This window comes from Mirounga leonina, unplaced genomic scaffold (genome assembly GCF_011800145.1).
Source record: "Mirounga leonina isolate KUSES-001 unplaced genomic scaffold, KU_Mleo_1.0 Mir_151, whole genome shotgun sequence".
In the NCBI taxonomy this organism is placed as follows: Eukaryota; Metazoa; Chordata; class Mammalia; order Carnivora; family Phocidae; genus Mirounga; species Mirounga leonina.
The window spans coordinates 82,138,942-82,154,335 of NW_023270377.1; the positions used below are offsets into that span (position 1 = coordinate 82,138,942).

General features: G+C 38.6%; 1 pseudogene; it reads left to right on the forward strand.

Annotated features, from left to right (window-relative positions):
- Positions 1-262: 262 nt before the first annotated feature.
- Positions 263-1,334, forward strand: LOC118012470 (annotated as a pseudogene).
- Positions 1,335-15,394: the final 14,060 nt, after the last annotated feature.

Sequence of the window (15,394 nt, forward strand, 5' to 3'; positions counted from 1 at the left end):
TCAATTGTTGTCATTGGACACATAGATTCAGGCAAGTCGACCACTACTGGTCATCTGGGCTACAAATATGGTGGGCTCAACAAAAGAACTATGGCAAAATTTGAGAAGGGGGCTGCTGAGATGGGAATGAGCTCCTTCAAGTATGCCTGGGTCTTGGATAAACTGAAACTGAACATGAACATGGTATCACCATTGAAAACTCCCTGTGGAAATTTGAGACCAGCAAGTATTACCTAACCATCATTAATGCCCCAGGACACAGAGACTTTATAAAAACATGATTATAGGCACACCTCAGGCTAACTGTGCTGTCCTGATTGTTGCTGCTGGTGGTGGTGAATTTGAAGTAGGTATCTGCAAGAACGGGCAGACCCATGAGCATGTAAAACAACTAATTGTTGGCGTTAACAAAATGGATTCCACTGAGCCACCCTCCAGCCAGAAGAGATATGAGGAAATCATTAAAGAAGTCAGCACTTATATTAAGAAGGTTGGCTACAACCCCGACACAGTATTTGTGTCAATTTCTGGTTGGAATGGTGACAACATCCTGGAGCCATGTGCTAACATGCCTTTGCTCAAGGGCTGGAAAGTCACCCATAAAGATAGCAATGCCAGTGGAACCAAGCTGCTTGAAGCTCTGGATTGCTTTCTGCCACCAACTCATCCAACTGACAAACCTTTGCATCTGCCCCTCCATGATGTCTACAAAATTGGTGGTATTGGTATTGTCACCCTGGGCTGAGCGGAGACAGGTGTTCTTAAACCTGGCATGCTAGTCACCTTGGCTCTAGTAGATGTTACAACTGAAGTAGAAAGTCTGTTGAAATGCACCATGCAGCTTTGAGTGAGGCCCTTCCTGGGACAGTGTGGGCTTCAATGTCAAGGACACATCTGACAAAGATGTCCATTGTGGCAATGTGGCTGGTGATAGCAAAAATGACCCACCAATGGAAGCAGCTGGCTTCCTGGCTCAGGTGAGTATCCTGAACCATCCAGGCCAAATCAGTGCTGGATGTGCACTTGTGCTGAGCAGTCACACAACTCATATTGGTTGCAAGTTTGCTGAACTGAAGAAGATTGATGGTCATTCTGGAAAAAAGCTGGAAGATGGCCCTAAGTCCTTGAAATCTGGTGTTGCTGCCATCATCGATATGGTTCTTGCCAAGCCTATGTGTGTTGAGAGCTTCCCTGACTATCCTCCTCTGGGCCATTTACCTGTTTGTGACCTGAGACAGATGGTTGCTGTGGTTGTCATCAGAGAAATAGACAAGATGGCAGCTGGAGCTGGCAAGGTCACCAAGTCTGTCCAGAAAGCTCAGAAGGTTAAATGAATTTTCTCTCAATACCTGCCACCCCAGTCTTAATCAGTGGTAGAAGAATGGTCTTGGAACTGTTTGTGTCAATCGTTTAAATTTAATAGTAAAAAGACTGGTTAATAATGTATTGTAAAACCTTCAAAAGGAAAGGAGAATGTTTTGTGGACCATTGTTTTTTGTGGGTTTTTAGGGGTCCCTGGGTGATGCAGCTGGTTGAGTGACTCTTGGCTTTGGCTTGGGTCATGATCTCAGGGTCATGAGCTCTGTGTTGGGCTCCATGCTCAGTGTGAAGTCTGCTTGGGATTCTCTCTCCCTCTGCCCCTCCTGCTCGTGTGCGCACGCTCACACCCTATCTCTAGAATAAATGGATAAATATTTTTCAAAGTTAAAAAAAAAAAATCTGTACTTTTTAGTGGAAACAACTTGACCGAAAATCTGTCGCAGAATTTTGAGACCCAGTGAAACAAAAGTTTAACAAGGAAAAAAAAAGAAAACTACAATCCAAAAAACAATTGTGTCACGCATGCGTGTTAAATTTTGATAAGTACTCTCAAATTGCCTGGTAGATTGTATCACTTCATTCTACCTATAATAGTGCGTTAATGCTGTATCCTTTTGTCCCACCTTGACAATAGGATTTTAAATAATTACCTTTCTTCTTATTATAAACTACTTATACCATATATGCTAATATATCTACATCTACCCATGTCTTTTGATTCTGTAAACAACTTAAATTCACTTTCCTTTTGTGTTTTTATAATTATTAATTCATTTGCATCTTTATTCTTCCTAGAACCATCTTTACAGCCATACTGTATTTTTATTTCTCAATTCGTTCTTATTCACGGGTTCCTCTTTCCATGTTTTGTTGATGTTTTTATGAAAAAAGCTTTAAGATACAAATGGTATATTTAGGAAGCTCATATATCTGTACGCAAGATAAACTTCATTAGTTACCAATCCAGCCATCTCTTTAGTAGCTGTCCACTTGATTGAATTAAGAAAACGTTACAAATAAAAAATGATTTTAATGTAGGTAAATCTAATTTTTTTCTGAATGAGGCAATAATAATGTGTATTTATATCTCATAAAAAACTTCCTACTTCTCATTTGATCCTACCATTGTTGGCAGCGTAACTATTATCATTTCTATTAGAAAGGTGAGAAAACTGAAACTCAAAGGCAAAGTGATTTGCCAACTTAACAATTTAGATAGTGGCATGTATGGGATTTTAACTCCAAATATAATACTTTTTCTCCTGGAACTTGCTATCCCTCAAAAATACGAAGTATTTCTGGAATACTCTCTGTTGCCCCAACAAAATGTCTTCCTTTGCTAAAAACCCACTCGTTAATTGTATTGAATTAAGACAACATCCAATAGTCCTCAATTCAAAATCCAAATACCCTTAGAGATTTAATAATCAAGCTGTTAAGTAATTAAACCTTAGTAAGAATTAGCTTATCAGATTGCTTTTCATCAACCACTAAGTGAGAAGCAATGGAGCACAAAGTAGAAGAGATCAGATGGAGTGAGAACCAAGCACAAGCAATTCTAAAGGGGACTGACAGAGTACAACACTGTTGGTAGCATGAAATTCTGGGTTCCTGGTATAAATCGTGAGTATAACCAGGAGAGCAATAGTTTAGATAACAAAAGAAAATCAATTATTTCATAATTTTGTCACATGATTTGTCTTGGTGCAGACATAAGCTAATGATCATTCTATATTAAGAACTTACCTCTATATTTCTCTTATTGTTTCATCCTACCATTTGTTGTAAGTATATCTTTTTGCTATGGACCATGATTGTAAAACTAATTTGACTTTCTCTAGTGTGGCCTTTTCTTGGCCCGTCATACACTTCCGTAGTATTCAACTCAAAATCAAACAAAATACCCCATCACTGAAGTGTCTCTGACAAGCTCTACCCCTTAGCTGCCCTGGTGAATCTGCTCACTACCTTCCTTGTACCTCACTTTAATGTGCTTGGGCTTATATGTCATACAGTTAGGACTTCTTTCCCCCGATTTCTTTTCTATCTTTCTCCTTCTGTTTGCCTCATATTCCCTGATGAGAGAGACCAAGTCATATTTATTTTTGCATTCTGGTATCTGTCAGTGTCTAGAATTTGGGGTCAAGACAAATAAGTACTTACTAAATGTTTGGTGAATTAATTAATACCTGCATATATGCATATAAATACAGATCTACATAACAAAGTATTTCTTCCTTTCCTCATCAAGCTGAACAGCTACCTGTATTTTGTTTATTTTAACTTATTTTTTTTTCTTCAGATTAATTTTTCCATAGACATTTTTAAAGCAACATATTTGAAACCAGATAATAGAAGATAAAAGAAGTTTCACTGGGAGCTCATAGCAATCTGGTAAAAAGAAAACTGAACTGTAAAACTTTAGCTATAGTCTTTTAGATGAAGAAACACAATAGCTTCCGTTGAGATTATAAAGACTCTTTAGCTATCAGTGGGCCAAAAATGATTCTATTTTGTATTCATATTGTTGAGCAATATACATATTAATCAAATTGATTCAATGGAACTATTAGTTCAAATTAGAAAAAAAGAGGTGAGACAAGTTTTTTTACCTACCAAAGGAAAAAAAAAATCTTTCAATTTACTGACTGCATTTTCAAAATTTATTTGTATTATTTTTAAAATATTTAACTGATTTTTCTGGCATGGTGTAGACCCAGATCATGTTCCATATGGGGTGTTCATAGGTTAGGCCTTCTAAATGAAGGTAATCGTGTATTTTTGTGAACCGTTGTTTATTGTAAATTATAATAGCATCTACCCACACATGCTAATGCATAATTTGACTTTATACATTTGACTTCCTGTTTTTCTCTTTCAATCTCAAGTTCTATCATCTTGGCAGATCTGCCTTTAACACATGCATTGGAAGACCACTTTTGCTTCTGTGGTTCTTGAAAATTTTACAAGTTTTGACCAAACAGGATGCAGAATTGTTTTTGAGTTTCTGCCATGAAATGTCTAATAACCCTGTCATTCTTTTGAAAATACTGTGTTAATAAATTCTGACAATGTGCAAAACATAGTGAGAAGAGGAGTTTTTGCTTCCCACGCAGCTTTTCTCCAAGTGGTAGAAAAGAGAGAGAGAAAAAAAAGAGAAAAACTCCACAATTAGGTCAGATAGGGCATTTCTTCACAGAAAGATTACTCCAGAAACTTCCATTCCCAAACTCTGTCTGGGGAGGGTCACTTTCAAGGTCTGAGAAAAGGAAAATTTTACTACTGCTGTGGAAGCACAGATAACAATCTAAAAATTAGTCCCAGATAAAAGCTTTGGATTTTTTAATTTTGATAGCCAGCTTTTTAAAGCCTTTCTTTTCACCTAGTTTCATACATTCTAACACTAAATCAGCTCCTGGTTTGGCTATATTTATCTTAAGATGTTAGATGGTACAGCATGATGACCTTTTTTATTAGATAATCATGCATCAGTGAAATCATACACACACACACACACACAGAGAGAGACACACACAGACACACACACACACAAAGTGGTTTTAGTATTCAAACATCTATTGTAATGTTAGTTAAAATCATAGTATAAGGAAAGTCATGAGGCTCAACCATGCAGTTGTTCATTATAGAGGCTTTGATGGTATGTTGACTCACTTAACAGCTATGCAATCCTTATTAGATAGGAGAGATCACTGGCATATACACACCTTTCCCATGAATGCTGCAAATGGAAAAGAAAATTGAATTCCCTGGGAAAACACTATCAGTAAACAAATACCAATTTTCCTTAAAGCTGATCTGAAAACTCTTGGCAACTACTAGTTTATGTACACAAATTGAAGGCATTGTCTTTGTACTTCTCTGCATTACACCATTGATGGTGGTGTTTCTCTAAAAGCCATGACATCAGAAGCACCCCAGGAGCCTAGAATCACAGCCATTATAAAAGAAAGCTTTTGGCTGCAAGGTAGTGAAGAGAAGGCCTTGGATCAAACATAAAAGCCTTGCTTTTGAGATTAAATTAATACCATAGGCTCAGTCAGAGCTAAATTCGTGTGTACCATGCACCATACAGCACCTCACAGTATAGATTCTCCTGGCATCAAGCAGTGTGATTCTGATCAGCTTCTTCCCAGATTTACCAGCTCTGGATAACTCCCAAGCAGAGTAATCATGTATATCAAAAATACTTAGCAGTTTTGTGAAAGGTAAAAAAAAAAAAAAAAGGAATTTGCTAAATCCTCTTTCCATATGAGACCTAATGAGCACCTCAAGATCCTGCCTGACGGAGGAAAGGAAGGATTAATGTTTAAAGTCATTATTCCACCTAACTCCATCAATTTCATGTCACCAACACATCAAAAGGTGCAATTTTCAGAAAGCTGTTTTCTGCCTAAGTCTTTTCATTGTGGTTTCACAACACAGTTGCCTACTTAGGCCCTCCCAGCACATGGCACCCTCGCAATATATGCACTGTTTGGACACGATTACGTTCCTGTTTTCAGTTAATTAATACATCACGAGGAGCTTTTTAAAGTACAAAGCCCCCAAATCTCACAAACAAATAAGCTTTGGATATTATCCCTGAGCCATGTTTTCACTGCCTTTCCCCCCATGTTTTCTTTTATTTGTGTAAAATATATTTTGACTTCAGTGCAACCCATAAGAAAACTTGATACCCAAATGATATCAAGCATAATTCAGGAAAAGTAAACAAAAGTAGGAAGAAAACACTAACAGCCCAGCATTATTTTTAATCTTTCACATTCTTTACCACATCTCTTAGCACATTTCATTTAACACATCTCTCTGAGAGAAGATAATTCTTTTTTTTTTTTTTAATTTTCCCTCCCATTGAGAGAACAGTTAAAACTAAGCGGTATCCACAAGATGTAATAAATGTCTTTCTAAGTATGTGAGGGGTAAATTTTCTTTTCAGCTCCACCTATTTATACTATTTAAGTTAATTGGGAAAAATCATAACAAAGTCACCAACAATGGTTATTTGTAAATCCAAGAAAAAGATCTGCTGTTTTGTTTTTGTTTTTTGGTAAGAAATGTGCTAGTATAATTTCCATGAACATAAACATGTTTTCAAAAGTTATGATAAGATCTATTTTGCATATTAAAATGGAGTACCCTTAAAAACATGCAGGGGTATAATTTAAAATTCAGTATACATGCATGTAAAACTTTTCAGAAGTTGAAAAAATTCAAAACCTTAACTATGCTGGGTTCAAAAAAACAGTGGTATCCCAGTCAAGCTAAATGCTATTTTAGGGTATCTTATTCCCCACTTATGTTGATTTTTATAATAAATCAGATATATTTTCCTTTGATAACAAAACTTTCTTGATTATTCAGAGACAACAAATTTCAAAAGGCATTTTAAGGGTATAGAATGAAGACTTTATACTGTATATTAAAAATAATGGAAATCTTGATTAAATACCTGAAATGCCCATTAAAAATTAAATTAACAATTATAGTTAGGTAGTTCAAAAATAATTAAAGATATTAAATATATAGGCCTTAATTTAAATTGGACAACGTTATTTGTAATATTTCTTTTTTTTTATTCTTATGTTAATCCCCAAACATTACATCATTAGTTTTAGATGTAGTGTTCCATGATTCATTGTTTGTGCATAACACCCAGTGCTCCATACAGAATGTGCCCTCCTCAATACCCATCACCAGGCTAACCCATCCTCCCACCCCACTCCCCTCTAGAATCCTCAGTTTGTTTTTCAGAGTCCATCGTCTCTCATGGTTCGTCTACCCCTCCGATTTCGCCTGCTTCATTCTTCCCCTCCTGCTACCTTCTTCTTTTTTTTTTTTTAACATATATTGCATTATTTGTTTCAGAGGTAGAGATCTGAGATTCAACAGTTTTGCACAATTCACAGAGCTTACCAGAGCACATACCCTCCCCAGTGTCTATCACCCAGTCACCCCATCCCTCCCACCCCACCCCCCACTCCAGCAACCCTCAGTTTGTTTCCTGCGATTAAGAATTCCTCATATCTGTGAGGTCATATGATACATCTCTTTCTCTGTTTGACTTATTTCGCTCAACATAATACCCTCCAGTTCCATCCACGTCGTTGCAAATGGCAAGATCTCATTCCTTTTGATGGCTGCATAATATTCCATTGTGTATATATACCACCTCTTCTTTATCCATTCATCTGTCGATGGACATCTTGGCTCTTTCCACAGTTTGGCTATTGTGGACATTGCTGCTATAAACATCGGGGTGCACGTACCCTTTCGGATCCCTACTTTTGTATCTTTGGGGTAAATACCCAGTAGTGCAATTGCTGGATCATATGTTAGCTCTATTTTCAACTTTTTGAAGAACCTCCATACTGTTTTCCAGAGTGGTTGCACCAGCTTGCATTCCCACCAACAGTGTAGGAGGGTTCCCCTTTCTCCGCATCCCCGCCAACATCTGTCGTTTCCTGACTTGTTAATTTTAGCCATTCTGACTGGTGTGAGGTGGTATCTCATTGAGGTTTTGATTTGGATTTCCCTGATGCCGAGCGATATTGAGCACTTTTTCATGTGTCTGTTGGCCATTTGGATGTCTTCTTTGGAAAAATGTCTGTTCATGTCTTCTGCTCATTTCTTGATTGGATTCTTTGTTCTTTGGGTGTTGAGTTTGATGAGTTCTTTATAGATTTTGGATACTAGCCCTTCATCTGATATGTCATTTGCAAATATCTTCTCCCATTCTGTCGGTTGTCTTTTGGTTTTGTTGACTGTTTCCTTTGCTTTGCAAAAGCTTTTTATCTTGATGAAGTTCCAATAGTTCATTCTTGCCCTTGCTTCCCTTGCCTTTGACGATGTTTCTAGGAAGAAGTTGCTTCGACTGAGGTCAAAGAGGTTGCTGCCTGTGTTCTCCTTTAGGATTTTGATGGACTCCTGTCTCACATTTAGGTCTTTCAACCATTTGGAGTCTATTTGTGTGTGTGGTGTAAGGAAATGGTCCAGTTTCATTCTTCTGCATGTGGCTATCCAATTTTCCCAACACCATTTGTTGAAGAGACTGTCTTTTTTCCATTGGACATTCTTTCCTGCTTTGTCAAAGATGAGTTGACCACAGAGTTTAGGGTCCATTTCTGGGCTCTCTATTCTGTTCCATTGATCTATGTGTCTGTTTTTGTGCCAGTACCATGCTGTCTTGATGATGACAGCTTTGTAATAGAGCTGGAAGTCCGGAATTGTGATGCCGCCGGCTTTGCCCTTCTTTTTCAACATGCCTCTGGCTATATGGGGTCTTTTCTGGTTCCATATAAATTTTAGGATTATTTGTTCCCTTTCTTTGAAAAAAGTGGATGGTATTTTGATAGGGATTGCATTGAATGTGTAGATTGCTCTAGGTAGCATTGACATCTTCACAATATTTGTTCTTCCAAACCATGAGCATGGAACGTTTTCCATTTCTTTGTGTCTTCCTCAATTTCTTTCATGAGTATTTTATAGTTTTCTGAGTACAGATCCTTTGTCTCTTTGGTTAGATTTATTCCTAGGTATCTTATGGTTTTGGGTGCAATTGTAAATGGGATCGACTCCTTAATTTCTCTTTCTTCTGTCTTGTTGGTGTATAGGAATGCCACTGACTTCTGTGCATTGATTTTATATCCTGCCGCTTTACTGAATTCCTGTATGAGTTCTAGCAGTGTTGGGGTGGAGTCTTTGGGGTTTTCCACATAATGTATCATATCATCTGCAAAGAGTGAGAGTTTGACTTCTTCTTTGCCGATTTGGATGCCTTTGATTTCTTTTTGTTGTCTGATTGCTGTGGCTAGGACTTCCAATACTATGTTGAATAGCAGTGGTGATAGTGGACATCCCTGCTGCATTCCTGACCTTAGGGGGAAAGCTCTCAGTTTTTCCCCATTGAGAATGATATTCGCTGTAGGTTTTTCATAGATGGCTTTTATGATATTGAGGTATGTACCCTCGATCCCTATACTCTGAAGAGTTTTGATCAAGAAAGGATGCTGTACTTTGTCAAATGCTTTTTCTGCATCTATTGAGAGGATCCTATGGTTCTTTTCCTTTCTTTTATTAATGTATTGTATCACATTGATTGATTTGCGGATGTTGAACCAACCTTGCAGCCCAGGGATAAATCCCACTTGGTCATGGTGAATAATCCTTTTAATGTACTGTTGAATCCTATTGGCTAATATTTTGGTGAGAATTTTTGCATCCATGTTCATCAGGGATATTGGTCTGTAATTCTCCTTTTTGATGGGGTCTTTGTCTGGTTTTGGGATCAAGGTAATGCTGGCCTCATAAAATGAGTTTGGAAGTTTTCCTTCCATTTCTAATTTTTGGAACAGTTTCAGAAGAATAGGTATTAATTCTTCTTGAAATGTTTGGTAGAATTCCCCTGGGAAGCCATCTGGCCCTGGGCTTTTGTTTGTTGGGAGATTTTTGGTGACTGCTTCAATTTCCTTAGTGGTTATAGGTCTGTTCAGGTTTTCTATTTCTTCCTGGTTCAGTTTTGGTAGTTGGTACATCTCTAGGAATGCATCCATTTCTTCCAGGTTATCTAATTTGCTGGCATAGAGTTGCTCATAATATGTTCTTATAATTGTTTGTATTTCTTTGGTGTTGGTTGTGATCTCTCCTCTTTCATTCATGATTTTGTTGATTTGGGTCATTTCTCTTCTCTTTTTGATAAGTCTGGCCAGGGGTTTATCAATCTTGTTAATTCTTTCAAAGAACCAGCTCTTAGTTTCATTGATCTGTTCTACTGTTCTTTTAGTTTCTATTTCATTGATTTCTGCTCTGATCTTTATTATTTCTCTTCTCCTGCTGGGTTTAGGCTTTATTTGCTGTTCTTTCTCCAGCTCCTTTAGGTGGAGGGTTAGGTTGTGTACTTGAGACCTTTCTTGTTTCTTGAGAAAGGCTTGTATTGCTATATACTTTCCTCTTAGGACTGCCTTTGCTGCATCCCAAAGATTTTGAAGAGTTGTGTTTTCATTTTCATTGGTTTCCATGTATTTTTTTAATTCTTCTTTAATTTCCTGGTTGACCCATTCATTCTTCAGTAGGATGCTCTTTAGCCTCCATGTATTTGAGTTCTTTCTGACTTTCCTCTTGTGATTGAGTTCTAGTTTCAAAGCATTGTGGTCTGAAAATAGGCAGGGGATGATCCCAATCTTTTGGTACCAGTTGTGACCTGATTTATGACCTAGGATGTGATCTATTCTGGAGAATGTTCCATGGGGACTCGAGAAGAATGTGTATTCCGTTGCTTTGGGATGGAATGTTCTGAATATGTCTGTGAAGTCCATTTGGTCCAGTGTGTCATTTAAAGTCTTTATTTCCTTGTTGATCTTTTGCTTAGACGATCTGTCCATTTCAGTGAGGGGGGTGTTAAAGTCCCCCACTATTATTGTATTGTTGTCAATGTGTTTCTTTGCTTTTGTTATTAATTGCCTTATATAATTGGCTGCTCCCATGTTAGGGGCATAGATATTTACAATTGTTAGATCTTCTTGTTGGATAGACCCTTTAAGTAGGATATAATGTCCTTCCTCATCTCTTATTATAGTCTTTGGTTTAAAATCTAATTTGTCTGATATAAGGATTGCCACCCCAGCTTTCTTTTGGTGTCCATTAGCATGGTAAATGGTTTTCCACCCCCTCACTTTCAATCTGGGGGTGCCTTTGGGTCTAAAATGAGTCTCTTGCAGACAGCATATCGATGGGTCTTGTTTTTTAGTCCAGTCTGATAGCCTGTGTCTTTTGATTGGGGCATTTAGCCCATTTACATTCAGGGTAACTATTGAAAGATAGGAATTTAGTGCCATTGTATTGCCTGTAAGGTGACTGTTACCGTATATTGTCTGTGTTCCTTTCTGGTCTATGTGGCTTTTAGGGTCTCTCTTTGCTTAGAGGACCCCTTTCAAGATTTCTTGTAGGGCTGGTTTTGTGTTTGCAAATTCCTTTAGTTTTTGTTTGTCCTGGAAGCTTTTTATCTCTCCTTCAATTTTCAATGACAGCCTAGCTGGATATAGTATTCTTGGCTGCATGTTTTTCTCATTTAGTGCTCTGAATATATCCTGCCAGTCCTTTCTGGCCTGCCAGGTCTCTGTGGATAGGTCTGTTGCCAATCTAATGTTTCTACCATTATAGGTTACATATCTCTTCTCCCGAGCTGCTCTCAGGATTCTCTCTTTGTCTATGAGACTCGTAAGTTTTACTATTAGATGTCGGGGAGTTGACCTATTTTTATTGATTTTGAGAGGGGTTCTCTGTGCTTCCTGGATTTTCATGCCTGTTTCTTTCCCCAAATTAGGGAAGTTCTCTGCTATAATTTGCTCCATTATACCTTCTGGCCCTCTCTCTCTTTCTTCTTCTTCTGGGATCCCAAGTATTCTAATGTTGTTTCGTCTTATGGTATCGCTTATCTCTCGAATTCTGCCCTCGTGATCCAGTCGTTGTTTATCTCTCTTTTTCTCAGCTTCTTTATTTTCCATCATTTCATCTTCTGTATTAGTGATTCTCTCTTCTGCCTCATTTATTCTAGCAGTTAGCGCCCCCATTTTTGATTGCACCTCATTAATAGCCTTTTTGATTTCTACTTGGTTGGATTTTAGCTCTTTTACTTCTCCAGAAAGGGTTTCTCTAATAACTTCCATATTTTTTTCAAGCCCAGCTAGTATCTTTAAAGTGATGATTCTGAACTCTAGATCTGACATCGTACTAATGTCCGTATTGAGTAGGTCCCTGGCAGTCGGTACTACCTCTTGTTCTTTTTGTTGAGGTGATTTTTTCCGTCTCGTCATTTTATGCAGAGGAGAATAGATTAATGAGAGAACAAAATGCTAGCAGAGTAACCACGTCCCCAGAAAATATACTTTAAACAAATCAGAAAAGGCCTGTAGCAGTGGGATAAGAAAGGGAAAGAGAGAAAAAAGAAAAAGAAAAAAAAGAAAAAGAAAAAGATAAAGATAAAAACAAATACAAACAAAACAAAACAACAGCAACAAAAGAAAAACCAGAATGTGATCAAATATGATCTATATGGTATATAGATCAGTGCCACACACTAGATTTGGGGTGTATTTTGGTCTTTTAGAAGAAAGTACCTCCCAAAATTTTAAAGAAAGAAAAACTTATATATGTACAAAAATAAGGGTTGATATGATGAAGGGATGGAATATGACTGTAAAGATGGAAATTATAAAAACTTTTAAAAAAGGAATTGATAAGAAGTTGTTTGAAAAAAGAAAGAAGAGAATTTAAAAAAAGAAAAAAGGAAAAGTAAAGGGAGAGAATGTGATCAGGCAGGGGAGGTGAAAAAACCATATACTAGAGATTTAGGGTATATTTTAATCTGTTAGAAGAAACTATCTCAAAATTTTAAAGAGAGAACAACTTATATATATTAACGAAAAATACGGGTAACTACTATGAAGGGATAGAATATGACTCTAAAAATGAAAAATAAAAATGTTTTTTTAAAAAAAGGGATTCATAAGATGTTGGTTGAAAAAGGGAAAAAGAAAAATTCAAAAAAAAAAAAAAAACAACAGATAAAAAAAACTTAACTTTGAAAGACTAAAGAATCATGGTAAAAAAGCCATGAATTCTATGTGCAGTATTCCCCTAGCGCTGGAGTTCTGCCGTTCTCATTGATCGGTAAACTTGGTCTTGGCTGGCTGTTCTCGCTGATCTTTGGGGAGGGGCCTGTTGCCGTGGTTTCCAAATGTCTTTGCCAGAGGTGGAATTGCCCTGCCCTTGCCCCCTCCCGGCTAAGTAATCTGCTCGGGTTTGCTCTCTGGAGCTTTTGTTCCCTGCAAGCTTTCTGTACAGCTTTGGAGGCGGAGAGTGAAAATGGCGGCCTCCCAATCTCTGCCCCGGAGGAGCCGAGAACTCGGGGCCCCGCTCCTCAGTGAACCCCCAGAGAAAAACCATCAGTCACTCTCGTCTCCCCGGTCTCCGGCCGCACTCCGTGCTCACCTGGCCTATGACCGCGCGTTTCTATCTCCGGCGCCCGACCCCGTGTGGAGTCTCCAAACCCAGCAGATCCCTGTGGTGCACTCCCGTGTGACTCCTCCCGGGGGAGGAAGGTGAGTCTCCCCGGAACTGCCACTTATTGGGTCCCTGCTAGCGGAGCAGTGGCCCGACTGTGCCGCGGATCATGGTTTATGGCCACCCCGAGCTGAGAGCCCGCGCCTGGGCTCCGCCTCTGCAGCCAGCTTCCCTGCTCCGTTACCTGGAAGCTCTGCCACACTCAGGCACCCCTGGTCTTTCTGTGACCCCGAGGGTCCTCAGACCACACTGTCCCGGAGTGTTCCACCCCCCGCTTAGCCACCAGAGTGACGTCCCTCAGCGGACCAGACTTTTAAAAGTTCCGATTTTGTGCTCTGCGGCTCTATCACTTGCCAGGAGTGGCTGACGGAGGCCCCTCCCCCGCCGTCTATCCTCCCGAATATTGCCTCGGATTCACTTCTCCGCACGTCCTACCTTCCAGTAAGTGGTCGCTTTTCTGATGAGAGAGTTGTTGCTCCTCTTTTCTTCAATCTCCTGTTGAGTTTGTAGGTGTTCAGAATGGTTTGATCCCTATCCAGCTGAATTCCTGAGAGGAGATGAAATCCAGGTCTCCTACTCCTCCGCCATCTTGTTCCGTCCCCCTATTTGTAATATTTCAAAAGAAAATGGTCTAGGGATTCCATTTGACCATAGCAGAAGTTATTAGTGATATTCTTAGAGCAAAACACTTGAAGTTTACAACTTAAGCTAAAAGTGCAATTGCCCATATAACAGTGAGGGTAATAGGATTGTGTGTGTCCATGCATGTGTGTGTTCAGAAAAAAAAGAAAAAAAAAACCACAAATAATGTTAATCTTTCTTCTTTTGTCATTTTCCCTGGAAAATAAGAAAAGTTTTTCTTTATAGATCATAAAACTAAGAGAATGCACAAACATATTAAACTCTCAACAGACTTCAAAAATATTTACACAAAGCAGTCATTAACATGCAAGTCACATGCTAGGGTGAAAATCCTCAAGGAAGATAGAAGTAAGATAGGTTCCAATGTACTATGGTCATAATGGCTCAAATAAAAAACAGCTAGGTATCAGGAGCAGAAGATAAGAGCTTGGTAGTTGTGACTTTTTCTCTGCCCCTTAGTTCCTGAATACTGCTAGTCCCATTCTACCACAGAGCAAGCAGTCATGCCAGTCCAGGATTGCTAAAAGTGTTATCAGGCACATTTAAAGACTGAAACCCAGCCAGGATAGGGAGGGATGTCATCAAAAACATGCACAGAGGTCAGCCTCTGAGTGCGTCCTCCCAATGCTCATTCTGCATCAGACACTAGATACTTACAACCCACAAAAGATTTTGGAAATACCTGTGGTTGGGACAGAGGCCATGGGTTGTACCCATGAACCAAGCCACTTCGTGTGGTGTAAAAGAGAAGAGGTAAAACACATATTATAACAACAGTAGGCCTTTGCCTTGAGGTTCTCCATCCCCATTTACTTCCTGAACTCTGCTAGAAGGTATAAGTCCAAAGCTTAGGTTCTCTTCTCCACATTCCAACATTTGGTATCATAAAGTACATAGCTGGGACTTCCAGGGTAGCATGAAGTCATAAAGTGCATTAATAAGACATATCAGGATCACAAAGACTATAGAAGTAGGAGAGTGAACTGAACAACCTACTGTGAAAGCAGAGTTAATGATGCAGAAAAGACAGAAATTTAAAACAGACAATATCCTAAAGAAAACCATAAAACAGCATTAGATGACTTTCAAGATGACACAAGCAGAGATCTGAGTATTAAAATAAAAATACTTTTTGAAATAAAGAACTCACTAGATAGTTTGAATAGTCAAATGGATATGGCAAAATGGTAAAATGCATAAACTGAAAAATCAAGTCAAGGAATTTGCCAAAAATGAATTAGAAAGAAATTAAATTGTTAGAAAATAAAAAAAGAGTGGGAGCCTGGGTGGCTCAGTTGGTTAAGCGACTGCCTTCAGCTCCGATCATGATTCTGGGGTCTTGGGATCGAGCCCC